The sequence below is a fragment of the Phragmites australis genome, chromosome 2 (assembly GCF_958298935.1).
Source record: "Phragmites australis chromosome 2, lpPhrAust1.1, whole genome shotgun sequence".
NCBI classification, from domain to species: domain Eukaryota; kingdom Viridiplantae; phylum Streptophyta; class Magnoliopsida; order Poales; family Poaceae; genus Phragmites; species Phragmites australis.
Genome location: NC_084922.1, coordinates 14,104,721 through 14,111,579, shown reverse-complemented (window position 1 = coordinate 14,111,579; position 6,859 = coordinate 14,104,721).

Below are 6,859 nucleotides of genomic sequence, written 5' to 3'. Positions count from 1 at the left end.
ACTGTACCCGGAAGAGGAATCGATAAACTATTCCACCCCAAACACGTGTCACCCTGAGGACCTTTCGACATTCCCGTAACAGAAGGTCCATATTGTCTGGGATCTCGGTCTCAACAGGTATGCTTTCGCTATCTTAAGTTGAGAAGCTTTAGGAATGCATCCTCAAATTATTGTTTTTTAATTATTATTTTTCTTTGAAAATATTTGGCCCTCGTCACAATATTATTGATTTCACATGTGTGCAATATTGTGCGGTTGCTAGTGCTTGAATTTACCACATTCATCAGAGAAAAAGGAAAGCAAAGTGGCCATATACATGTTTATAAATTACCCACCACTGCCATTACGAAAAAATAAACCCAAAATACCCCTATATATGCTTCTCTGTTACCCATCTCTACCATTATTAAAAATTGAAGCCACATTCTGGCAAAAAAGACAACATAATTTTATTAATTAATACATAAGTTCGTTGCACACTGCATGCATTTAAGAAATCAAATTTGCAATTTAAATGATCTAATTAAAAAATAGAAGTATGGCCCAATACGAGAGGGGTAAAAAGAAATAAAAGGAGATAAGACCTGATACAAGAGGATGACCAATCTCTTTAGATCATGGAAAAAGAAACAAGCCTCCGCTCAAAGAAAAAAATGTAACTTATTTCTCTCCCTCATGAATGACATAGATCGACTGGCAGTTCAACTGGCCAATGTTGTTACCCACTTTGCAGTAAGTTGAAGTTGACGCTAAGGATGTCACAACGCGTAGTGGTGTTGAAGCAGGAGATGGGCTCATTCCACGCATCCACTGACGGAATACCAAGGTGGATGCACAAAAAAAGAGAAGCCTAGTGACCTGTGCAACCACCAACATCAATGGAGATAAGGATCGGTAGGGAAGGATATAAGCGCTGCTGCAGCGGGCTTGAACCCCATTGCTCACTGTCATGGCGTCAGCTAGGTAGCAAAGCAAGAGTAGCCCACGAATTGCTGATGGTGGCACTGCAACCTCTAGCAGCGACAAACAACACCAACGAAGCTATTAATGTGCAGAGCAGAACATGGGAGTGAAAGGGTATGGGAGAATGCAGGCTCCGTTGCACTAGGCTTGAACCGTGTAGTTTAAGGTCATGGCGTTAGGAAGGCGATAGGGAAAGGCACAGTCCGCACTCCGCGAAGATGATAGAGTGTAACCTTCACTACATTCTAGCACTCTTTAGGCGATATGGCTCTTCTTTCCCTATTTGACAAGAGGGATATGTCTAACTCGCACTATGTTTAACACATTGAATTCGAAGTGGTCCTACTCTCTTCTATCTCCGAATCTCTTGCCTCTGGGTTAATGGATTTGACTTTCACTCTTTATGGCATCTAGTTCAATCCAGTTATCCTGCTTAGTTGTATTCCTTTTGCCTTGTCAGGTTCTATTTTGGTTACAACTCAAGTGGTTTGTTTTCAAGTAAAATACTCAAGGGAGCTTTTCTTCCTCTTGAGTGAGCTATCAAAGAAAGTCAGCAGTTAACTAGAAATTTACGTAATATTATCATTTTGTAAGTTTTTAGTAAGGCCAGTTATGGGAAGCAGGCCATGGAGAAAGAGAGGAATCAATCATCCAATGCTATGCTGACAAATATGTGAAAGGTTTGATTATTCCATACACTTGAACACATTCCTTATCAATAGGTTTCGGAGAGACGAACAATGATCGCTTATGATCTTCACTGCAGGAGATTAGACTTGACTGAAGCTTCATACGAAATAAAAACAAAAGTTATTTGATTGGAACAACAAAGAAAAAGAAGAATAAGTGCTTACGGAGCATAACCTATATAAAATAGAGCAAAGAGATGACAATATAGTGCCTGAATAGATGAAAATGTTGTTATGGTAGACTTAGGTTTAAATTATGTCTGTCAAAGAGCAGGCAAAAATAAGAGTGATGGTAAGGTAAAGGACAAATTTATGTTAAAGCCACAAAAATACAACAATACATGCACTGATAATAGTCGTGCAATTGCGTGAGCCACCCGTTAGTGTACAAAGGTGAGGGGCAAAATCTATTGGTGTGCATCCATCATACCATCGATGATGCCAAAAGAAGGGAACATCTATTTCTCACTTGAAATTTTGAGAGGAGTTAGCACTAAATTTTTCATGTATTGGCCCCAGACCCCCTCACCCTGCCGTTGTCGAGGAGTGGTGCAAAGATGATTGAGGACTCTAGTTAAATCCATCATTTCTAATCATTGTGCTCCCCAGTTATCTTTGTACGACAATATGAAAGAGCCCTGCTCACATCCTCTTGCTACATTACAGCTTGCATATTTGTTCCCTATTTGATTGTGAAATGCAGCTACAAATGAAGCAAAATATGTTGTAGTCGGGTTTCAGCCTCATTTAATTTAGTGACAATAGTTTCTGAGTGTACTATATATATATTTTTTTGCCATGAATTCAATCAGAACTCAATTATATGTAGCTCCCGGGAACATATATCGGCGGCTACATGAAAAAGCAATACTGTCAAAATTTGGTAACCGTTCCCATTAAGGAAACTTATGTGGAAAGACAACCAATGCGCACAGTCACTACAACCATCACCTCCCATGCGTGTGAAAAATATTTGAGAGAGAACGGAACGCGTAGCAAATAATTTTTTTGTTGCTAATCAACTGACAGAACCAGTTTCTTTAAGATAATAAGTAGAAGTAGGGATGTAAGCGGACAGCCCACTAGCCCACATAAGAGTTTGCATGCTACTTTATTTTTCATCTACTAGTAAAAAATGAATATAAAAAATATAACTACAATTATGATTAAGAAGGTCTCAAAAGCCTACAAGCCCGCCCCGCTTGCATCGCTAAGTAGAAGCTCTATTGGTGTTTGACTTGATCCTAGTACCCAAAGCTAAAGGAAACCAATGATTCTGTAAATTCCATTATTAATTATTTTGAAAAAATAAAAAATGATAAGTTTCCTGGTTTATACTCTCTGAAATGTTCTATATATAAAAAATTCATGTATTGGTGGTTAACTTAATTGACAGCTTATGTTACAGCAGTAACTTAAATTAATGAACTTTTTCTGCATCTTTTGATCTTCTTACCATAAGAAGGGCACTAGGAGAGCTAAATAAAAGCTTCTATACTATACAATTTGATATTTTGACAGTTTTGCGCTATAGTCATCTCCATTGTCCACGGCTAATATGCAAAAATCTCTCATCGAGGATAATCATCAGCACATGATGTTCTGTAGGACAGTGCTTTCAATCGTGAAAATCTTATCTTGTTGCCTCCAGCTAAACAAAAAGGAACACTTATTAGTTCAATTATATCTGATTATTGCCAAAAGATTGTGCTAAGAACATCTTTAAAAATGTATCGTGCTGATATGCCTTATGCCAAGCATATGTATCTCAGAACCCTTTTATGTTTTTCCTTTTGAGGTTTCTCTCAGAAGCATAAGAAGAGCTTTACTGGGATCATAATGCCTTACTTAATACACCACACTTATCAACCATTTCGTATTGTTTACTATCTAAGTGGTGGAAAGTAATACAATTTATTTTGTTTGGCCCTGTTTAGAGTTTAGGAATTTTTTTAAGGATTTCACAAGAATACAATGTATGTACATATGAGACTTGCAGGCTAAAAAAGGAGTGCAATCATGTTGCGCCCTGCTATCTATTGCATCGAATAAACACTAGTAAATTAGAAAAATTCTTAGAAATATTGAAAATTGGCTAAGACTACCCTGATCATGAGATTGCTGACGTCATATTCACACAACCTGCCTCCATTTCCTGAATAGGCCTAGCAAACGCTACACTTTTAAGATTTATAATCAGATTATAATTTATGTGGTTAAATGATTTATCAATACTGTAACTGTATCACATTGAGTATATAGTTTTTTTTTGAGGTACATTGAGTATATAGTTAGAGAATCTAGTTAGTAAACATTTAAAAGAAAAAACAGAACAAAATATTGATTCTGCTTTGGTAGTGACCAATGTGCAACATAGCTTCCTTCTTTTGGAAACTAGTCAGGAGGTGAAAGCCATAACGAACAATAATAGTTGAGCGCTACATGTAGCATTTTTAAAGTTTAAACTGTCACCTCAAGTAGTTTACTTCTAAATTATTTTAGTCGTTCTATCAAATTGTTATAGCTAGTAAATGTCAAGTTTATTAAGAATTCTGCCTTCACATTATTTGTCCTTAACTGAATCATTAGCATTCATATTACCTTTTCGTCATCCACGTTTCTATTAATGATGTGAACTATGTTTATTAAGTGAAAACTATAACTTCATGGGGATAAGCATGGTCCCAGCTGCAAGAAATTTGAATAGATGGAATTTTTATGTAAGAACGGTACGTACAAAATCAAGTCACCGTCCACGGACGTGCCCTCCAATACAAGACCCCTCCTTTGACCAGGATCCAGCCTCGGATGATGCTTCGGAGTGAAGCGGTAGCCCAAGTACATACCTCAACTTGAATCAACCTGACGATGATGCTTAGGAGGGTCTGACCACTGATGATACACCGGTGGGTCAGTCGTTCAAAGAACTGAGGTATGGTTGAGGTCCTAGCAAGATGCTTAAGGGACGTTTTGTCATATCACGGAGGTCGATTCAGCCGGGGAGTCCATAAAACCTTTAGATGTACTCTGGCCGTTCAAGATAGCATGCAGGTGTATCTTAAGGGACTGCGTCGTAATCACTTATAGAACATGGAGAAGCAAACAATATGACAAGTGGCTGGTTTCGGATAGCATCGAGGAATTTATGTGGGGCAAGTTGTCACAAAAGTTCGAATACCCTGAAGGATGCAATGTGGCCATAGCGAAGCATCATGCCATAGTCATAATGGGTAGAATTTATAAGAATTTTAAGGGTAAAGTGTACATATATTATCACTTGAATGGTCGAGTGCCAGACTGGGATGATTATTCGACGGTGAAAGATTTTTAGAATGATTTCGTGAAGTACAGGGATTCAGAGGAAGAAAAAAAGATAAGTGAAGCAAACAAGGCCAACTCCAAGAAGAACTTATACCCCACAGAACCGGCTCGTGTGGGTACATGAGAAAACTTGATGAGTGGGAGAAGATGGAAAAGATGTAACAAAAAGTGGTGTCACACCTGTGACGACTGAGTGGATTCCACGAGTGAAGAACTATTTGTATGGGAGAGGGGTGACTCTTGCGACTGATAGAAACTTATGCTTCAAAAGCGAATGAGAATAGGAAGTTACGTAGAAGATTAGAGACACCCATGTCTAGTGTTCTTAGAGCTCTTTCCAGAAAGATAAGGAGAACGACGAGCTAACCTTAGAAGAACTACTTGCAAGGGTTTGAGGCCTTAGAAGGTCGGATTCGAAGAAAACACCAACACTTAAAAGAAACGAAGAAAAGAAAATATGCCAGAATTGATGACCCTTCTAAAAGAAGAACTTGGAGAGGAGAGATGGATGATAGACGCCAAAGGAGCAGTAGTTATTCAGCAAGCCAAGCAGGAGCAGTTTGTCACTACAGATAATGCTTTGATGACAAGCACTGGTGATAATCGAAGGAGCTGCGCGTTCACAAGGCTTCCAAGAGAAGTCTTTCCGTCACCCCGTGGACGATATCACAGAAAGCACACTGTGCAAGCTTATCGTGCCCACCTTAGGTGTTCCCACCATGGTGATAAGGGGGCTAGCTGGGCAATGGGTGGAAGAGACTCTCTTCAATAGCCGCCCGATACCACTGGGATACGCTAGGGTACACATGAACAGCGTAATACATGCGTACTGTAAATGTAAACTAGATTACCCTGGAGAGGTGGGGAAAGGAGGCTCTCAAAAAATGTAAGCCATTACATTCTGTGGCGCAAGCGTGACATAGTGTTTGGCAAAGACATAGATGAGTCTGGGTCTAGTTCAGAGTCATCGGACCCACCCAGAAGATCTCCACCTCCTCCGCCATCGCCTCCATAGCCAGCAAGAAGATCTCCAACCTCTTCGCTGTCACTGCCAATGCACTTGCACAATCTCAAAAGTCGATGCCATCTTAGAAATCAACTTCATCACAGCTGTGAGCACCAGCTAAGAAGAGGTAGGTAGCATCTAAGAAGCTGGCATCTCTTTTGCCTTGTGATAAAACTAATGAGGAAATCAGAAGAGAAGTGAATGCTAGTGTCACTGCACACATCAAACGTACTGAGCCTGAGAAGAGTGCTATCAATCCAGCAACGACTGCCAAGTTTCTTTAGAATGTGGCCAGACCTGTGGAACCATCGCCAAAATCTAACTACGCGCGCATCATAGGTAAAAAACAGTTGAGAGAAGCATCATGTGAGAAGGTGAAAAAACAAAGAGCGCTAGAATAATAGTAAGAATTAGAAAGTAACTTTCTTCATGACGGTGGAATCACAAAAGAAGCACTTGACAACAAGTCCAAGGTTGAAAAAGCAAAACCTAGATGGCAATTTAAGCTTTATGAACAACTGGTCGAGTCCCTGTCGGAGTTATCAACCCAAATGCGGAGAATCCATACGTGGTACATGAAACAGTCAAAGGCCGGTAGAGAAATGTTTGTGTTCAAATACAATCATAGTGATTTTCTCCACGAGGATGGCAAAGTCTGGATTCATTTCGATGTAATTTATCAATGGTATCAGCAATATGCCCTTGGCATTCAATTCATAAGTTTGTGGACTCTGTAATTGTCTTATACGTATAATTCATAGTGTCTTATATGTAAAATTCATAGTATATATTCTTGTACCATTAGATTAAATGTCTTAACTTCTTATGTATGTAGAATGGAGATACATATATGCAGTCAAAAGGGCATCATTGAAGTAGG